Below are 20,904 nucleotides of genomic sequence, written 5' to 3' on the forward strand. Positions count from 1 at the left end.
AATGTGAACACATTACAATGCTTGGGATTCCGCCTTTAGGCCACTTATCATGTAGCTTCGGTGCTGAAAAGGGAACACTAACTCTAATCAACTTACGCCAAACTTAGGTTTTACTTTGTAACCGTATCACGTAAAATATAATCAAACCACATCTTCAGTACAAACCACTCCTTCAATAATCTGAGAAAGGTTTCTACAACATCCACTAATTCTCCACACCTATAATTCCGCAACTATAAAGTATTCGAAGGGAAGGGGGGCATGGTGGCTCAAAAGTACAGCACCCACCCTGGTTCGATTTCAGACATGTGATATTGTGGTGAACATCAGTGACTGTTATCTTTTCCTCAGGATCCTTCGTTTTCTCCCATATTCTCATTCCATAGTTCTTCCATAAGAACTCTATTCCATAATCTTGCTTTTTAACGTACACGTCATAACATATAAACACTATTATTATAAGTACTCTGTGGTTTGAAAAGCCATTTGCCGAAATTGAAAGAACCAGTAACTTATACTGTAATCCAGCTCCCCTGAAGGTTAGACAGTGTAGAATGGATGACTTTGCACGCCCGCTAATTGCACTGGGTTCAACCTCTAGTCAAAGCTCACTTTAAGGCCGGTTGCACATTGCAAGAGAAAAACCAGTCAAGTCGAGGATGCCTAACTGCATTGACTGTAGGCTTCATTGCGTAATAGTTTGCCTCAATGTAAAGCAAAATTCGGATTTTAGCTTGCGGTAATTGGCAGTAGTTATCCTTGATTTTTGCATGTTTTGGAATAGGGCCCTGCGTCTAGTCATAACGTTGAAAAAGTCTTTGTCTAGCACGTGTTCGGGTGAAGATATGGTACGAGGCTTTATTGTATTCCTCACAGTACTAAACCTAGACTTGGCTGTCTTGTCATCTGGTCAATGTACAGCCAGCCTAATATAAGTTCTGTCCTTCATACCCTCGGTGCTGCATAAGGACGCACAAAAATTCATCTCGACATAGCAATTATCCGTGTTTAATACCGTTTTTCAACCGTAGTACGCTTTTCTTCCTTTCTTTCAATCACAATGATCTATCACTTTCTTCATCATGCAATCTCTTATCAACAGTCTCCTTATGGATTAGTTTTTCCAGTTTTAATTACAACTACACTACTGTTTCTCATTTATTTTCCTAGCACTTCTATATTGGTTTCTCCATCGACGTACTTGTTATTCTATTCCTCACCACACCCATATTTTGGAAGTTAGATTTTAAGAGCTTCGGCGAGGTGCTCCTTAAAGTACACCGCTGTAATCACTTGATAAATAATATACGTACTTAATTCTTTAATTAAGATCATAAAATGCACTTTTCTTCTTAAATATTTCTTTCGATTGTCACATCCTCGCTTCGATTTCATGTTTGGACTTCGTTTTTTTTTTTTTTTTTTTTTTTAATATTACCCAGGTAGTGAAATGCAATCACTTATTGGGAGCACAGTGGCTGAGTGGTAGGACGCTCACCTGTGGTACAAGGAGCCCCTGCTTCAATCGCGAACCATGCTATTTTGTGGTGGACAAAATCGTATCCGTTTTGAACACAATTTTGCAACTTTCATCTACCGCTAAATGAAGCTACGGTTAAACTTTATTTCTTAACTTTAACTCCCACGTTTATGCACCGAACATAAGAGACAGTAATGATAGTGAATGAAATGAGTAGCTGGAGAAAATCTATGAAATCGAATCAGAAACCTAATGCACTAGAGGTTAGCACTCTATCACTGAGCCACCGCGGCCCTACGATTGAACTATTCTCATTACTATTTAAATACTTGTTAGTCGTTGCCTATAAAACTCATCTCTGATCCACAAAGATATATATATATTTAATGCGAATTAGGAGCTCGTCACCCCTAGTCACTTTTGCTATCGGCGCCCACAATAATTACATTTTCTCACCTCTTTATCCCTAAGTTAAAAATAAAACTTAATTAAAATGTGCTTAATTAGTGACAATTTATGATTGTTAAATAGCACTCACCAAATACTACAGCTACAACTACATAACAAAAAAATAACAAATAGGAAACATGTTCCTGAATATTTTTTTGATTCCTTACGCTATTACATATTTATTAGTGAATAGATTCGAAGTGCACGGCCCTTCTATCAAATGTAAAAACTTTATTTTTTTACTTTTTTTACATGAAAATATCTTTAAAAAAAAAAAAAAAAAAAAAACTAATTTTTAAATTTTGCGCTCCAGGCACGGGTCTAATGGGAAATGCGGCACTGCATATATCGTTTTTGATATTATCATTGATTGATTCCACTAGAAATTAGGCGAAAAGCATTTCTTTGATGGTCTTGCTCTTTAGATCAACGACGATGATTAATTATAATAATGAAATTAAGAATAAAACGACAATACACAACAACCATGTCCTAAGCTGGATCTGGACTCCTTCGGTCGGTAATCTGATGCCGAGGAGCGCTTGTTCATGCCAGCCAGTATTAAGGGTACAATGTAATAGAGTTATTTAAAAGAATCAATCCACTCGGGAACAGCTCAAAAGCGTAGTTCATTTACTCGAAGATCAATATATACTAACACCACGAGCACCTCTGGCGGAGGGACAAGGGGGACGCGTACTCCTCAATATTTTGAAGTACAAAATATTTAATATTTTATTGTAATTTAATTTATATACTAACAACAATCTAACATATAAATAATAATTATTATTATATTTATTTGGAATATAATATTAGGCTGTGAAACACAAAGGAAACAAAATAAAGAAATGAAATCTTTGAGTTTTACGTCCCACGTTTACGCCGGTAGGCTAAAGGAGACGGTGATGATGAGTAATGAATGAAATGGTGGAATGAAGAAAGTGGGAGGAAACGGGAGAATCCCGAGAAAACCCACGCACACGGTTTTTGTCCACCACAAGGTTCACTTGGCGGGGGCTTGGAACGAACCCGGGACCCCAAGCACCAGAGGAGAACGCTCTACCACTGAGCCAACGCGGCCCCACAAAGGAAACAAACAGAATACTAAGACAATAAACAGGTTGGGCTATGTAGTAACATTTAAATCACTTGTTCCCCCCCCCCATTTTACATGTCAGAGACGCCACTGACTGGCACAGGTTACAAACGGGATTATGTATGTATCGGAACGTTATACTTTATTTAGTGAATCTTTGAAAGTTTAAGGTCAATTAATTAATATGTGTAAATAAATGCCTTTCGGGAAAAAAAAAAAGATGTACCCTTACAATCATGAACAGCTGCAGATATTAAATAAGACTCAGTATTTACTTTGCTAGTTGATACTAAATTACAATTAAGTAACAACTTTCTGTTCCAAAAGAATATTGTACTGTATTAAATTATTTCAACCTCAATCTGATGTAGACGCCAGAGAAGACTGAAATCACCTAATATAATATTATTTTGGAAAACAAGATTAGTACTTAAAATTAACTCAATATTCTATTTATTTCGATGCTCTTCATGTCAGTCACTAGATGATTGCTTTTGGAACTTTACCCTAAGGCTAGGGTAGTCTTAACTGCACCACAGTCTATTGTTATTATGATAACAATAATGCTGTAGGTTTACAATAATAATTTTACGGTTAAAAACGAATGAGTGAATATGAGAGAACTGTCGAACTTTACGATATTAATTTCCACTGCGGAGCATTTCTGCACAATGTAGGAAACTAGAACTTTATAAGTGTAAGGTTACAAACTGTCAAAACATTACACGTGCTATACTATGCTTAAAATGAGTGGAACACATATGATTTATTTCTTTACTTATTTATACACATTTCTGGGTATCACCAGCTTCTATAGAGTTAAGCCTACCACGCATGAGAAATGATGTCTTTCGATGAGTACAGTCTCCGAGGGAGGAGAGAAGTAGTCGGGGGCCTTTATTTGGGTACCATTGCGGCATTTCCCTGGTGGAAATGAGGAAAAACCTCACTCACGATGGTTGGGCTGAAAAACCTGTTACACTATTTCGACCGGGTGTCCCATCGGGAATCGCACCCGGAACCATGGGAGTTCATATGAAAGACGCTTGTGAAATATTAATTTCACCTGGTGGAATGCCTCTGCACAATGTAGAGAACATGCATTTTAAGTTTACAAGTATAGAGTTACTAGTGTGAAACCATGACAAATGCTCTAAACCACGATTTCTCAACCTGGGGCTCGCGAAGATAAACGGAAAATATAAATACAATTAGAATCTAATACCGGAAAATATATTTAAATATTATTTTGACTTTTATTCTGCCAGCCATATTTCTATTTTTATACATACTACTAAGAACAACAAAAAGTAAGTTTACTAAACATTTTCAACAAGTGCAGAGCTCTTTAAAAATCAAACCAGAAATTATAAGGGAGTCTCTGGCAAGAAGATGTGATAAAATGGAGGTCGTGATAGGAACTGCGTTAAGAAACACTACCCCATACCCTGTTTTCATACGACATAAAGTGATTTGTCACTATCCTGGGTTATGCATACCTACTCCTTACGGACGTACCCCCATCTTCGCTCAACTACTGTGCTCATACGTGACGCGGTTAGATAGCATTCTCGCTTTTGGTGGTCACGTAGCACAAGTTGGTTAGTAGTTTCACAAATTTGCATACATCAGGACGAGAACCTATATCCGTAAGGGGAAGTCGTCGTAAGTGAATCTACACCCATGAATTCAACTCCTACCCTAGGAACTCATCTTTAAGGTCCTACGAATGAATTTCAGCATATTGCATATAACACGACAGAAAGTAACATGATAGCATGTAGCCTAATCATTTCCACGCCACATCACATTGTAGCCATATTATCAATCTCTGCGTAATTATCTGGGCATGTGGCAATAAAATAAGGGTGAAGATTGTCTTATAGCATCATTTAGGGCACAAAAAGTGAAGATTTTTTTTTTTTAATAACGATCTATAGTAAGTTTGCAAGAAAATAATAATCTCACAAAATGTTTCTAGAAGTGTTCTGGAATCATTACGAACCACGACCTTCCAAATAATGATGCATATATAAAAATGGAAAAAATCACGACTGCACCGAGAATCGAATCCGGGTGTCAAGTTTACCGCGACAATGGCTTGACCATTACGTTAGTCTGTCCACTTTCTGAACAGCCTATTGACAGTACAGCATATTTCCAGAGATGGTCCCTACATTCCTTTTAAAACTAACTGGACATCTCAGTAATAATTCCACAAAGGAATATGATTAATTTTGTGTTTTCTGTAGATGCTTCAGTAGATACTGGCATTTAGTATCTCCTCCAAATCCATTGACGGCTCTGAAGCCGCCACTGTAAGCTGTTGTAAACTATCTCGTTTATATATATACCCACCGCCACTGACGTGCCTGCTACCGACGAACAGACCCTCGCTAACGCCGCTCCTGCCCCTTGCTGCGCTCTTGTCCTGACTCGATAGATAGCATTTGTGCTTTTTAGTAGCCCCCTTACACAAGGTGGTTCCATTTTTGTAATGCCATAAGTCCACACTGCTCCCTATAAAATTACTATATCACAGTTACATATAACGAACCATAATCACTATCAAGTGAGCCAGAGTCACTACGAAATGATTTGGGGGAGAAACTAAATAATGCCCGATGCTGCAAACTGTTAGATGTTGAGTTGATTTTGAGTTTAACTTCCTGTTCAGCAGCGAGGCTATATGAGACGTGGACCTACCGATTAACGTGGAATCCGAAACGCATGAGCTCCCGCCGGAAATCGAACTCGGGAATCCCACGCCAAAGGCGCGTACGCTAACCGGTTAGCCACGGAGGAGCTCCACGTCCAAAGAATTTTAAAAACAAAACAAAAAAAAAAAAGCTTAAGGATCAGATCCTCCGTTTTCAATTAATTAAAAGTAGAGAATCACGCAAAATTTTTAAGAATGACATTTACGTAATTCATACTGTCACATCCACTCAAATGACGTAAATACATTTGGCGAGCCTTCAAAATCGAGTAACTTCGCTTTTTAAATCTGTTTTAATATTATTTAAAACTTGTTTTTATATGTAATGATAAGCGGAGAATTCGTACTTTTAGTTCGATGTGTGTTTCAAAAACCGTGATAAAGAAGGTTCAAAAACTACCTAAATACAAAAAAAAAAAAAAAAAAAAAAAAGTACTGTATTTTTAGATATAAAAATAAAATCAGCAATTTTACATGCTACAATTATGAAATAACAATGGCATAAAAAACGGAAAATCACGCAGCCTCGAGAAAATCCATACATACGATATCATTCACCGCAAAGTCAATAGCTGAATATCGAACTAGGGACCCCTCTGACAAAAAGTAAACCCTTTGCCACTGAGCCATTGCGTCCCCCTTTTCAATATAAATTTTACGGTAAATCACGTAGCGACAAACGTAATTTCTTCTTCCCTATAATCATCACGAACCTATATAGGTATAAGAAAATAGTCATGTTTCCTTTACTTCGATATATTTTGTGTTCCGAAAGGCATTATTTCGTAGCTATTTGTTTTTACGATCATAAGTACGAATATGTTGTTTACCTTCTTTCAACAGCCTGAAAATTAATCAAAAAGTCTATTTTCCACATAATTCTCCATATGATTTAAAATGCGTTGAGAGGCACTGAAATCAATACACATTGAGGATTGTGTTAACATTTGAAACCCAAATAAGCAGTATCGAAGTACCACGGATATTCGTAAAGTCACACTTTACTTCATAAAATATATTTCATATGAAATAAATAATTGAAAAATAACCATAGGCTGTGCGTTTATACATTTATTGGAATTTTTGCACATTTTCGGAGCCTAATTTTTTCTTCACTCTTAACCCGACTCCCCCGTTTCTCAAATATACACACAGACGGCAAAACCATTGCAGCCTGCGCAACACTAACTAAAAATAGAATAATGCCTACGCGTGCGTCTGTATATGTGTTTTTTGTACATGAGATTATGGACCACAAGCCACGAAGTTATCTAATAATCAAAAGATCACAGACACTCTTTATATAATTTCAGGTCATTTATCAATAAACGATACAGGTTTATCGACTTCACTAAGCACTTTGTCGTCTGCTACTCACACGACCACATAAATGCTGTTAACATTTCAGCTTGAAGATCACCACTCAATGCTTCTTTACAACATTACATATTTTGACTGTATCACAATAATATCAGGATGCATCAACAAACACTAAAGGCACATTTTAGTAATAAAAATCACTAAGTCCTACCTTGTTCACAAACACCGGTCAATACAGACGCCGCCATTTAGGGAGCGACTGTAATTTCCCACGATGCACCAAAATCTTGATTTCTCTGCCATCTGTTATCAAGATTTGAAAACTGTGACCAAGTTTTTGTCGTCTGCTAGCAGCATTTTGTGTTCAAGATTGGCCTATCTGGCGTTTCCTTTCCACACTAAGAGATAAAATTTGATTGAACATGGTATAATTCCGTAATTCTAATCAAGTTGGGTGGGAACAGTACTTGTTTCAAGATTATAAATATGTTTTCTATCTGAATATAATAAGATTCCGACAAAATTCAATACAACATAAAAACTTTCATATCTTACCGATCTAATCCATACCGCCCAAGGTTATCCAGCATAAAATAGGATTTTTTTTTAAATAATAATAAATAAATAAAAACTGTAACAATATGTTGCATTGAGTACAAAAATAGCGCAATATAGACGAGATACAAAGTTTGATTCAAATGTTTGAAATACATCATGCATTTTGCTGTGTAAAATGAAATTTTCAATTTTGAATCAGATGTCACAATTTATTTGTATAGGATAATCAACAAGGACTAACACCAAAATATGTTTAACATATCCATGCATGGAGCTCCAAGACATACAAGTTTAGCCGGAACGGTCCTGAATTTACATCATCTTCCCTCCCCCAAAAATTCAAAACTTCATAGGAATATGTCGTTTTTTTTTTTTTTTTTTTTGTTTGTTTTTTTTCTCAAAAACACAGGTTAATGCGAGAGTAAACGAACCATATAAAAAAAATTAAGACTACAAATATTACCACTGCCATGTCTTTATGTATTACAGTTATTAATTTTCAAGTGCCAGAATTTTAATGCATTCTTTGTCTACAAAGGAAACCTTTACTGTCATAATACTAGACAGAGGGAAAATCTCCACATTCAAAATCACCATACAACATTGTTTCAAAACGGTCCCATATACTTAGGTCTAACATTTATAATAACCTTCCTAAAGATATTCGTAACATTGAATCAGTGAATGTATTTAAATCAGTTACAAAGAAATATCTATTGGACGACTGTTTTTATTCACTAGATGAATACCTATCTGCTAAATGCAGCTTGTAGATTGTATAGTGTAATTTTGTCTCATATAATACCATAGCGTTATTGTCTTTTAGTACGTAATAACTATTTCTTTGTATCTATTTATTGGCGTGTCCGATTCATACACTTGTCTTCCTTAGAGCATCATGTATGATTTATGGATGAAAATAAAATGAAATGAAATGAAATTTGTGCGATGTTGAAAAATATCGCTTTTCTTAGTCATCCATACTCAACTAATAGTAATAATTTACTTTATGTCACTCCAATGTTGATCTATTACCTGCTATTTAATTATTTCTGATATTTCAGCAAAAAGCAAGCGCGGAACATGCTTTTGACCATATTGTAAATTTTCATAGGGTGCCTGCGTTTTTCCCAGTCTAAAAATGTGCGAACCCTAACTTTGCATAGTTTAAACAAAGGAAGTATTTGTGCTACTTAGAATAATAAGTATAAGAACAAAGAAAAAAATATAGCGAAGAGCCCTTTCAAAAAAATTCAAAAACTATGCTATGCTAAAGTAATGGAAATCTTATTATACTTACACTTTCACTGTCCTCCCCCACACTTTCAAATTACTATCCAAAACCGAAGTAATCGTTCGTTTTTCATTTTTTATTGATTATTTTGAAGAAAAAAATATTTGTTTCTAAAATCATAAAGGCATATTTACAATAAAGTTGCAATGAGGCCAAATTTACCCTGGGCCCTCCACTTACAAAGTTTGAATGAAAATTCAAATCAACCATTTGAGATGCGTTTGTAGTTGATTATCTTGAAAAAGAATAGTTTGTTTCGAAAAAGATAAAGTAGTAGTCCCCCCCGTTGGCGCGAATGACTCATCCTCACTCTCTTTTATGACCGGGGTGAAAGGTCAATGACCTGGCCCGAGGTCAATGACCTAGGGGTACCTAGGACCACCCCCTCTAAATTTTGGCAGGGGTACCATGGCCCACCCCCTAAATTTTGGCAGGGGTACATAGGACCACCCCCCTTAAATTTTGGAAATTGCCAAATCTAAAAATTGGGTGTGGTAGCCTAGGACCATAGTATGTACCTCTATCAGTATTGGGTGTCTATGTCGTTCCCTTTTATGGGTAAAAAATTGCCAAAAATTCAAATTTCGGGGTTTTTTGACCTAATTTATCCCCTTTGATGAGGTGTTATTACCCTATATAGTTATATGGGCGTATACAGGGGTCCATTACCTTTCATAACATATGGGTATATTAATGCACCCCTTCAAAAATTTGGGAGGGGTACCTTGGCCCACCCCTTAAATTTTGGAAATTGCCCAATTTCAACATTGGGTATTATAGTATAGGACCCTAATATGTATTAGGTTAAATTTGGGCGGTCCACCTCATTCCCTTTTAGGGGTACAAAATTGCCAAAAAATATAAACGTAAGCAATACGTTATACCACGTGTTTGGTTTTTGGTCGATTTTATCCCCTTTGATGAGGTGTTATTATCCTATATAGTTATATGGTCATGTATAGGGGTCCATTACCTTTCATAAGATATGGGTATATTTGTGCACCCCGGGAGGGGTACTTTGGCCCACCCCTTAAATTTTGGAAATTGCCCAATTTAAACATTTGGTATTATAGTACCGGATCCTAACATGTATTATGATAAATTTGGATGGTCCACCTCGTTCCCTTCTAGGGGTACAAAATTGTCAAAATATAAACGTAAGCAATACGTTATACCACGTGTTTGGTTTTTGGTCGATTTTATCCCCTTTGATGAGGTGTTATTATCCTATATAGTTATATGGGCGTATACAGGGGTCCATTACCTTTCATAAGACATGGGTATATTAATGCACCCCTTGAAAAATTTGGGAGGGGTACCTTGGCCCACCCCTTAAATTTTGGAAATTGCCCAATTTAAACATTTGGTATTATAGTACTGGACCCTAACATGTATTATGATAAATTTGGGTGGTCCACCTCGTTCCCTTCTAGGGGTACAAAATTGTCAAAATATAAACGTAAGCATTACGTTGTACCACGTGTTTGGTCTTTTGGCCCAATTTATCCTCTTGGATGAGGGCCTATTACCTTATATGGTTATATGGTTATGTATAGGGGTCTATTCCCTATCATAAGACATAGGTACATTTGTGCACCGGGAGGGATACTTTGGCCCACCCCTTAAATTTTGGAAATTGCCCAATTTAAACATTGGGTATTATAGTACTGGACCCTAACATGTATTATGATAAATTTGGGTGGTCCACCTCGTTCCCTTCTAGGGGTACAAAATTGTCAAAATATAAACGTAAGCAATACGTAGTACCACGTGTTTGTTTTTTTTTTTTTTGTCGATTTTATTTCCTTTGATGAGGTGTTATTATCCTATATAGTTATATGGTCATATATAGGAGTCCATTACATTTCATAAGATATGGGTATGTTTGTACACTCCTTTAAAAATTTGGGAGGGGTACTTTGGCCCACCCCTTAAATTTTGGAAATTGCCCAATTTAAACATTTGGTATTATAGTACTGGACCCTAACATGTATTATGATAAATTTGGGTGGTCCACCTCGTTCCCTTCTAGGGGTACAAAATTGCCAAAATATAAACGTAAGCATTACGTTGTACCACGTGTTTGGTTTTTGACCTAATTTATTCCTTTGGATGAGGTCCTATTACCTTATATGGTAATGTATAGGTGTTCATTCCCTATCATAAGACATAGGTACATTGATGCACCCCGGGAGGGGATTCGGTATCATAGTACATGACTCAACATGTATTATGATAAATTTGGGTGGTCCACATCGTTCTCTTTTAGGGGTACAAAATTGCTAAAATATAAACATAAGCAATATGTTGTACCATGTGTTTGGTTTTTGGCCCAATTTCTCCCCTTTGAGGAGGTTCTATTACCTTATATGGTTATATGGTCATGTATATAGGTTCATTTCCTATCATAAGATATGGGTACATTGATGCATCCTTTAAAAATTTGGGAGGGGTATCTTGGCTCATCCACTCGGTTTTAGAAATTGTTTAATATAAGCATTTGGTATCATAGTACAGGTCTCCAATATGTACCACTATAAATTTGGATGGTCCACATCGTTCCCTTTTCATAGGTAAAGAACTACCAAAAATCAAATTTCGGAGGTTATTGACCTCTATTTAGCATGTTATATGGATATGTACAGAGGTTTATTACCTTTATATGTTTATGTTCCCTTTTAAATTTGGGAATTATCAAATAACAAAATTCGGTAAACGTTTTCTAAGCCCCATTGTAGATGTTGATGTTCCTCTTATGGCCAAATATTCAAAATTTAAATGTTATTGACCGGCTTTATTATTGAATAAGTACAGGATTTATTACTTTTTCATAAGACACAGGTGTATTTGTGTACCAATCTTAAATTTTGGAAGGGGTACATTTCTTATTGTCGTATCAATAATTGGTAATTGGATAGTATTTCATTCATTGGGTAAATCATTAGGATCACGTGATCGGTTATTGACCTATGATGGGATTAGGAGTCCAGGACATTGGTACATTGAAACTTTGTAGGATAATTTGATAATGCGTCATTGGTTTTGATTATTCCCGCCAAATATAAACGTAAGCAAGACGTTGTACCACGTGATTGTTCTTGATGAGGTAGTGTACAGGGATTCATTTCCTTTGTTGTGGTACTTCTTAAGTTTGAGTACACACACACACTTCTAGAAAACAGTTGGTTCTACTCAGGTAAACAATTGACGGACATTATTGACCTTAATGATATGATTAACTCTAAGACTTAGGTATATCAAGAGAAGTATTCTTTAAATTTGAAACAATACATTGAACTTTAGTCACAGCTCATAGTCTAAGATCATTGGTGGTGATTGATTTGAAATCTGATAGCTAACCTTATTGAATCTTATGACTCATAGACGAAAGGCAATACATGCTACAACAGTTTAAAATTTAATCATAAGGTGATGTAATCTGACACTAGCAAAGTTATTGTGTATGCAATTTGATTGGATGATCACTATCTTTCCTGCAATCTGATGGGTTGATCACTATCTTTCGTGCAATCTGATTGGTTGATGATTTTCAAATCTTTGCTGTATTCAGTTTTAAGTTTTGTTTTAACATTTAAAAAGTTTTTAAATTTTTTTGTTTGAAACTTTGGTTTGACATTTTTCGTTTCCAAATTTTTTGTTTCAAAATTTTTTTTTGTTTAAAAATTTTTCGTTTGAAATTTTTTGTTTGAAAATTTTTGTTCGAAAATTTTGTTTAAAATTTTTTGTTTAAAATTTTTCGTTTCCAAATTTTTTGTTTGAAATTTTTTGTTTCAAAATTTTGTTTGAAAATATTTTGTTTAAAATTTTTTGTTTGAATTTTTTTCGTTTCAAAATTTTGTTTCAAAGATTTTTGTTTGAAATTTTTGTTTCAAAGTTTGAGTTGACATTTTTAAAAGTTTGTGCACTCATTAGTAAAGAACTGGAACTGTTTAGAACAAAAACCTTTGTCAACATTGTGGTGCAATAGTACACGTCAGAACATGGGGTTGTACTTGAAATGAAAAAACACAATTCATTGAAATGGATCATTTTATTACACTCCACATACATCCATACCAGATTGTGGTTCTGGATATTGTCGATACAATGTATTTTGAACTTCTTGCACTAGTTTGTCTTTAGCATATAATTTTAATTCCAGTTGAAGTCTTTTAAGGTCTAATGCAATATCAATTGGTGGAAACTCAATGTCCATTTGATCACAAATAAACTGTTTATCAATACAGTTATGCACCCACGAACGATGTTGACAATATCTAGATACATGTTGTACAATATGCATAACACATTTTGAAGGAATATACTAGTTTTGTTGCACACTTCCACTGCATGTTTCACACACTGAAATACGTTGATGAATTTGTTCCATTCCGTTTGTGTTAGATACACCATATTGCGAGGGACATGAAATGTACTCTTTTTACGTAACAGCACCATCTTCTCTTCGAGGACTGTACGCAGCACCACTTCATGATTTGAGCCTAATGATTTGACTATGGTCACATTTAGCTCATCATGAAAATAATCGTTCATTTGGTCGATTCGTGCCATTCTTCACAGGTCAGTTGTACACCAAATTGTTCTGCTTTGCCCAATCGAATCACAGGTTCAAATGTTTTAGCACTGATACCAATCATCACATGTTTTGTTTATTGGATAATAGCTTGCGAAGATGAACTCTTTATCGTTAGAAGTACACATCTTTCCTCTTGAAAAGCACTTGCTCAAATGATTTCGTGGGATGACACTGTATTTGCTGGTTTATAGTTATTGCTGACGTCATTGGTAAGGAATGTGCTGACGTTTGAATTCATGATTTCATCACAGTTACTGACGTTATGCCGACCAACCAAATTCATACAACTACGGCTGACGTCATTGGAAAGAAATGTGCTGATTCATGATTTCATCACAATGGCTGACGAATCTGACTGTGTACTAAATTCAAGTTGATGACTTCGACCCAAGAATCCTTTGTAACATAAAGATACAGATCCAGTATTTAAGAAACGCAGCAGTTCTTCTTGTTTTGATGCTTCCATGGGTAAATATCTTGCTGGTAAAATTATATTCTTATCATTTTCAAGCTTCACTACGATTCTTAATCCAAACTTTGTAGGGATCATTTGGCTAGCTAAGATTCTATAAGGTACACTCTGTTGTAAATCGGTAATTTTGGTAAATGATTTCATCACATCACGCGTGTTTAGAAACTGCAGACAAGTAGCCATGATGACGTTATCATGAATACTAACTCGAACGATGATGCAAAACTGATGACGTTGCATTATCATGTTCTGACGTGCACCACAATGTTGCCAGAGGTTTTAGTTCTAAACAGTTCCAGTTCTTTACTAATGAGTGCACAAACTTTTAAAATGTCAAACAAAAATTTCAAAAAAAAATTCAAACAAAAATTTTCAAAAAAAATTTGAAACAAAATTTTCCAAACAAAACTGTTCAAACAAAAATTTTTTAAACAGAAAAAAATTTTGGAAACGAAAAATTTCAAACGAAAAAATTTTAAACAAAAAAATTTTGAAACAAAAATTTACAAACAAAAAAATTTCAAACAAAATTTTCAAACAAAAATTTTTTCAAACAAAAATTTCAAACGAAAAGTTTCAAACAAAAAATTTCAAGCAAAAAAATTTCAAACTAAAAAAATTTTACGTTTCACGGTTAACCGTCAAACTTTATCCGGTTTTTAACTATTCGATTAACAAATAAACGGTTTTGATCATATTTATCAGTGAGTGCAAAATGTTGAACGAAACCAAGATTTTTAAATGTTAAACAAAACTTAAAACTGAATACAGCAAAGATTTGAAAATCATCAACCAATCAGATTGCACGAAAGATAGTGATCAACCAATCAGATTGCAGGAAAGATAGTGATCATCCAATCAAATTGCATACACAATAACTTTGCTAGTGTCAGATTACATCTCCTTATGATTAAATTTTAAACTGTTGTAGCATGTATTGCCTTTCGTCTATGAGTCATAAGATTCAATAAGGTTAGCTATTAGATTTCAAATCAATCACCACCAATGATCTTAGACTATGAGCTGTGACTAAAGTTCAATGTATTGTTTCAAATTTCACACCTTATGTTAAAATTCTGTTTATCACCATTCCCAAATTTAAAGAATACTTCTCTTGATATACCTAAGTCTTAGAGTTAATCATATCATTAAGGTCAATAATGTCCGTCAATTGTTTACCTGAGTAGAACCAACTGTTTTCTAGAAGTGTGTGTGTGTACTCAAACTTAAGAAGTACCACAACAAAGGAAATGAATCCCTGTACACTACCTCATCAAGAACAATCACGTGGTACAACGTCTTGCTTACGTTTATATTTGGCGGGAATAATCAAAACCAATGACGCATTATCAAATTATCCTACAAAGTTTCAATGTACCAATGTCCTGGACTCCTAATCCCATCATAGGTCAATAACCGATCACGTGATCCTAATGATTTACCCAATGAATGAAATACTATCCAATTACCAATTATTGATACGACAATAAGAAATGTACCCCTTCCAAAATTTAAGATTGGTACACAAATACACCTGTGTCTTATGAAAAAGTAATAAATCCTGTACTTATTCAATAATAAAGCCGGTCAATAACATTTAAATTTTGAATATTTGGCCATAAGAGGAACATCAACATCTACAATGGGGCTTAGAAAACGTTTACCGAATTTTGTTATTTGATAATTCCCAAATTTAAAAGGGAACATAAACATATAAAGGTAATAAACCTCTGTACATATCCATATAACATGCTAAATAGAGGTCAATAACCTCCGAAATTTGATTTTTGGTAGTTCTTTACCTATGAAAAGGGAACGATGTGGACCATCCAAATTTATAGTGGTACATATTGGAGACCTGTACTATGATACCAAATGCTTATATTAAACAATTTCTAAAACCGAGTGGATGAGCCAAGATACCCCTCCCAAATTTTTAAAGGATGCATCAATGTACCCATATCTTATGATAGGAAATGAACCTATATACATGACCATATAACCATATAAGGTAATAGAACCTCCTCAAAGGGGAGAAATTGGACCAAAAACCAAACACATGGTACAACATATTGCTTATGTTTATATTTTAGCAATTTTGTACCCCTAAAAGAGAACGATGTGGACCACCCAAATTTATCATAATACATGTTGAGTCATGTACTATGATACCGAATCCCCTCCCGGGGTGCATCAATGTACCTATGTCTTATGATAGGGAATGAACACCTATACATTACCATATAAGGTAATAGGACCTCATCCAAAGGAATAAATTAGGTCAAAAACCAAACACGTGGTACAACGTAATGCTTACGTTTATATTTTGGCAATTTTGTACCCCTAGAAGGGAACGAGGTGGACCACCCAAATTTATCATAATACATGTTAGGGTCCAGTACTATAATACCAAATGTTTAAATTGGGCAATTTCCAAAATTTAAGGGGTGGGCCAAAGTACCCCTCCCAAATTTTTAAAGGAGTGTACAAACATACCCATATCTTATGAAATGTAATGGACTCCTATATATGACCATATAACTATATAGGATAATAACACCTCATCAAAGGAAATAAAATCGACAAAAAAAAAAAACAAACACGTGGTACTACGTATTGCTTACGTTTATATTTTGACAATTTTGTACCCCTAGAAGGGAACGAGGTGGACCACCCAAATTTATCATAATACATGTTAGGGTCCAGTACTATAATACCAAATGTTTAAATTGGGCAATTTCCAAAATTTAAGGGGTGGGCCAAAGTATCCCTCCCGGTGCACAAATGTACCTATGTCTTATGATAGGGAATAGACCCCTATACATAACCATATAACCATATAAGGTAATAGGCCCTCATCCAAGAGGATAAATTGGGCCAAAAGACCAAACACGTGGTACAACGTAATGCTTACGTTTATATTTTGACAATTTTGTACCCCTAGAAGGGAACGAGGTGGACCACCCAAATTTATCATAATACATGTTAGGGTCCAGTACTATAATACCAAATATTTAAATTGGGCAATTTCCAAAATTTAAGGGGTGGGCCAAGGTACCCCTCCCAAATTTTTCAAGGGGTGCATTAATATACCCATGTCTTATGAAAGGTAATGGACCCCTGTATACGCCCATATAACTATATAGGATAATAACACCTCATCAAAGGGGATAAAATCGACCAAAAACCAAACACGTGGTATAACGTATTGCTTACGTTTATATTTTGACAATTTTGTACCCCTAGAAGGGAACGAGGTGGACCACCCAAATTTATCATAATACATGTTAGGATCCGGTACTATAATACCAAATGTTTAAATTGGGCAATTTCCAAAATTTAAGGGGTGGGCCAAAGTACCCCTCCCGGGGTGCACAAATATACCCATATCTTATGAAAGGTAATGGACCCCTATACATGACCATATAACTATATAGGATAATAACACCTCATCAAAGGGGATAAAATCGACCAAAAACCAAACACGTGGTATAACGTATTGCTTACGTTTATATTTTTTGGCAATTTTGTACCCCTAAAAGGGAATGAGGTGGACCGCCCAAATTTAACCTAATACATATTAGGGTCCTATACTATAATACCCAATGTTGAAATTGGGCAATTTCCAAAATTTAAGGGGTGGGCCAAGGTACCCCTCCCAAATTTTTCAAGGGGTGCATTAATATTCCCATATGTTATGAAAGGTAATGGACCCCTGTATACGCCCATATAACTATATAGGGTAATAACACCTCATCAAAGGGGATAAATTAGGTCAAAAAACCCCGAAATTTGAATTTTTGGCAATTTTTTACCCATAAAAGGGAACGACATAGACACCCAATACTGATAGAGGTACATACTATGGTCCTAGGCTACCACACCCAATTTTTAGATTTGGCAATTTCCAAAATTTAAGGGGGGTGGTCCTATGTACCCCTGCCAAAATTTAGGGGGTGGGCTAAGGTACCCCTGCCAAAATTTAGAGGGGGTGGTCCTAGGTACCCCTAGGTCATTGACCCCGGGCCAGGTCATTGACCTTTCACCCCGGTCATAAAAGAGAGTGAGGATGAGTCATTCGCGCCAACGGGGGGGACTACTACTGATAAAGAGCGTTTTCAAAAGAAACTGGCGCCACTTTCAAATTTCGATCAAAACCAAAGCTAGTCGTTTGTTTTACCTTTGTTATTGATTATTTAGAAGAGAAAATAGTTTGTTTCGAAAAACAGAAAGAGACATTTACAAAACAAATTTCGGATGTGGCCAAATTCACCCAGGTCCCCTTACTTACAAATTTCGATTCAAGACCAAAACCAATCGTTTGATATGGGTTTGTTGTTGATTATTTTGATGAAAAGTAGTGTGTTTCGAAAAACATTAAGATATATTACTGACATAAAGTTGATTGAACAAGATGGTTTGATTTTATTGTTTTGAAGAAAAAATACTTGTTTGAAAAATAAAACAAAAAGAATATATTTGATGGCCAACTTGCACTGCTTATTCTACTTTTAAATTTTGATTGAAAATTCAAACCAATCGTTAGTTTTGCTTTTCTTATTGATTATTTTGAATCCGAACCATCTTTGAAAAAAAGAAGTTTCGAAAAATAGTAAGAGTCATTTACAAAATAAAATTGGGTGGACCACCTTCATACTGATATTCCCAATTTCAAATTTTGATTCGAAACCAAACTCAATTATTTGTTTTTCGTTCGTAATTGATTATTTTGAAGAAAAATCGAAAAAGCATTAAAGATATTTTGATAATAAACTTGGTGGTCACCTTCATGCTTGTCCTGAACTTCAAAATTTCGTTCAAAGCCGAAAACGGTTAGAAATGAAAAGAGGAACTCAATCAGTAGCGTACGCAGAAGTTCTTCAAGGAGGTTCACGCTCCGAATATCATATAATTTCAAGTGTTTGTGTATATATCTTCATATGATAAATGTTTATTTTAGCAATACCTCGCTCAATAGGGGGTCTCAAGTCCCTCCTCTTGCATACACCAGTGAACAAAGAACTCTTCGTAGCTAAACGTTTAGCGTACGCGCCTTTGATGTGGGAGACCAGGGTTCGATTCCCGGCGGAAGCTCATGTGGTTCGGATTGCACGTTAATCAGTAGATTCCGCCTCATATATCCTCGCTGCTGAAAGGGACGTTAAACTCAAAATCAATTCAACAACTGAACAAAATAATACTATTTGAAAAGAGAGCATATTTTATGAAAATGTAATACATTTTATTGCTTTAAAAATTAAAAAATGGGAAAGATTAATAATAATAATAATAATAATAATAATAATAATAATAATAATAATAATAATAATACCTGAGACGAATGCAGATTCTATAATAAACCACTACTTCATTATTTGATTTTAAACTTTGAAAACGAGAAATAAAACGCTACAATCAATTCAGATTGGCTAATAACACAATACTACAAATTGAGAGAGAATACTATTTGAAACAAACAAGAATTGAATTTTTAAAAAAAATAGGGCTTCATTCTTCCTAAATAACAGTATCACGTGTACACCACGTAACTGGGGTTGTTTTTTATAGCGATATTTTTCCATTTTATTGAAATCTTAAGTTTAGTAGATTTATATCACTTCCGCTTATATTGGAGATAACTTGGGGCTCCGCCCCCAGGCTCCATATTTGCTCGGCGTACCGCCTCGCATCTCTTATGTATCAACCTTTACATTAACAGTGAATTTTGTGCATTTGCTCTTCATATTTCCTGAATTTGCCTACCTTGGGCCTCACCCCCACCTTTGCTCGGCCTACGACCTCGCATCTCTTAAACCCACAATTCCACCGAATTTCAAGTTTCTTTTCGTATTTCAACTATCTGAAAGATAAGATTTTGTATCCCAAGAAAACGCCCATTTAAATAACATGGGAATTTCTTTATCCCCCTTTAGACCCCTAAAAATAAAAACTATTCACTTTTGACAATTTTTCTGTTGGTTAGTCCCGAAAAACTACAATCATGTTAAATTTAATCATTGTAGCCTTAAAGAAAGTGCTCAATAATTTTGGGTTGTAAAAGGTTCTCGTATAAATAACATGGAAAAGATTTTTCAGTTCCCCATAAAACCACTCTAAAGTTGGGGTAATGCCAACGAAAACGTACAAGCATACCGAATTACAAATTTTTATTCTAATTTCAAGTGCCTAAAACATGAGATAATAGATCCCCCCCCAAAAAAGGCCCATTTAAATAACATGGAGAAATTCTTTATTCCCCCTTTAGACCCTCTAAAAATTAAAAATATTCATTCTTGGCAATTTTCCTGTAGGTTAGTCAAGGAAAGCTACAGTCATGCCAAATTTCAACTTTCCACGACAACCGGAAGTACTCCTTTAATTTATGTCATTTCATGTAGTTTTATATATAGTTAAGATATTAGAGCGAAGACGGAAAAATGATTAATTGATTGCAGAAAACCATTTCCTGCTATATAGTAACGTTTTCACTCTATGACGATCACAGTTGAAACTGGACTCATCGTTTTTGCTGTACGTAGAGCAATATCGAAATGAAATCTTTCAGTTTTACGTCCCACGGTTTCGCTGGTTAGGCTAAAGGAGACGGTGATGATAAAAAATGAATGAAATGATGGAATGAAGGAAGTGGGAGGAAACGGGGGAACCCCGAGAAAAACTACGATCACTGTGTAGGTCGACCATAAGGACGACCATAAGGGATCGAACCAGGGACCCCAAGCACCGGAGGTGAACGCTCTACTACTGATCCACCGCGCTCCCCACTGAGCAATATTGGGACCTGCAATCGTAGTGGATTTCTCCAGTTCTGTTTTAGTAGATACTTCAGGATACGGTTAGTGTAAGCGTCTTCATGCTGTAGAACCGGACTCGAGTCTCGGTGGAGCTTATGTAATT

The 20,904-nt window shown here is 35.4% G+C and overlaps 1 protein-coding gene across 1 annotated transcript in view; it reads right to left on the reverse strand.

Moving 5' to 3' along the window:
- Positions 1-20,904, reverse strand: part of Asator (tau-tubulin kinase asator) — a 348,933-nt gene that overhangs the window by 249,202 nt on the left and 78,827 nt on the right. The gene's annotated exons all lie outside the window — the stretch shown is intronic.

Source organism: Thermobia domestica, chromosome 10 (assembly GCF_964235325.1).
Source record: "Thermobia domestica chromosome 10, izTheDome1.hap1.1, whole genome shotgun sequence".
Lineage (NCBI taxonomy): Eukaryota > Metazoa > Arthropoda > Insecta > Zygentoma > Lepismatidae > Thermobia > Thermobia domestica.